The sequence below is a fragment of the Python bivittatus genome, unplaced genomic scaffold, assembly GCF_059951505.1.
Source record: "Python bivittatus isolate LINGU-HERP-01145 unplaced genomic scaffold, Pbiv_v1 ctg000100_np1212, whole genome shotgun sequence".
Lineage (NCBI taxonomy): Eukaryota > Metazoa > Chordata > Lepidosauria > Squamata > Pythonidae > Python > Python bivittatus.
In genome coordinates, this window is record NW_028277038.1 from 3,547,240 (window position 1) to 3,549,007 (window position 1,768).

The window sequence follows — 1,768 nt, forward strand, 5'->3', positions numbered from 1 at the left end:
ATACATACGAAACGTCGTATAGACAAGACGAGAATTAAGAATGAAATAAGAATATCAAAGTGCAATAATAATAGAATAAAATAACGTAAAACATCAGTAAGTAAGTCAGAATCTTCAACTGCAAGTAGAACAAATAGCACGTATAGAGGCACGATGCAAAGGAGAATAATAATATTTCTGGTATCTGCATCATTGTTATGATGGTTACTGTTGCAATATGATTGCTGAGGTTATGATTCCCTCTTGGCACAGAATGGGATGCACAACGAAGCCAGCTTTTTCTATCATGAGCATTCCCAGTGCAGTTGGGCTGCTATTCCCACGCTGGCTGGGGATGATAGGCTTCGTACTCCACTGCCCCCAAGCTGCGGCAACAGCCCACGTGTTTCTCTCTCTGGATTTCTGCCAGAGAATTCAAAAAGTTGGGCTTCCCGAGGCGAGGGGGTTTGGACTGAGATGCCAGATGAGAAATCAGAGAAATGCTTCTTCCTATTTCAAGAGATAAGTCGAGAAGAAGCACCCGCCTCCCTCGAAAGGATCTTGCTTTAAATCAAAAGCTGGCCGCTATCTCTCTTTTCTAAGGGGAGGAAAAAACCGCAGATGCAGATAATGGCGAGACTGAAAGAAATCAGAGTTTTTAAGGAAACGCACAGCCGAGCCATCTCAATAGATTGGCTGTCCGGTTTCCCATTTCTTTCTGACGTCTGTCATCCCCAAGGCAGGACATCCTGTATGCCTTTGCAGGAAGCGCAATGACGGGCAGCTGAAAATATCGATCAGGCTATCTGTAATGTCATTTCTGTTCCTGCTGCTGTTAGAGCGGTTTGCAAGGGAATAATAAAACATGGGTTTAAACAAAGCCAAGGGAATTACGTGTGCAAATATATGTGGGGGGTTTTTTCTCAGATGATAGGAGCTTCTGCTTCTAAGGAGACCTGAGAGGGGTTGGGGAGTCCACAAACTTGGGGAGCTTTGCATTGTGTTACTGGAGGTCAATGCAACCACAGCCCAGGCTGTTTTTCCAATGTAATAAGTGTAGTCAAATAATGCAGTCGATCAAGTAAAATGATAATATGTAAACACACAGAGAGGGTATACCAAAAGTCAGGCCCCCTAGACCATTTATTATATAAATTACATTAAATGTTTGAATCAGTTGCTACTTTCTTCTAAACACTTCCTTACTTGTTTGATACGTGACCGTTGAACATTCCTAAGGATAGTAACATTTTCTCTCTCTATATATGGTGATTGGCCTATGGGGCCTGACTTCTGATTCTTTCTATCTAACTGTCTAGGCCAGAGTTTCTCAAACTTGGTGGCTTTAAGATGTGTGGACTCCAACTCCCAGAATTCCCCAGCCAGCATGCTGGCTGGGGAATTCTGGGAATTGAAGTCCACGGGTCTTACAACGGCCAAGGCTGAGAAACACCAATCTAGGCTGTTAAAAAAAATTGCAACCATTTTTCCCCAGTATAATATTTCTTCTTAAGAGATGATCAAGAACACACGGTAGAATATCTTCTACCCAATACAGGGCGCTCTCTTTTTGGAGTTAATCTGAAATTGCATCTCAGATTCATGCAAACTCTCCGCAATCTTTATTAGGTCTTTGTGCCCTTAACGAAAGGAAGCGGAACGGCATTGCATCCCACCTTGTTGCCTAGCGGCCGTTCCTCGCGGCGGACCGCCGCAGCCAAAGGGAGGTTACCATAGAGTTGGGAAGAGAGTGGAAGAGGGGCACGTGGTTTCCGGTGACTGGAGAGCG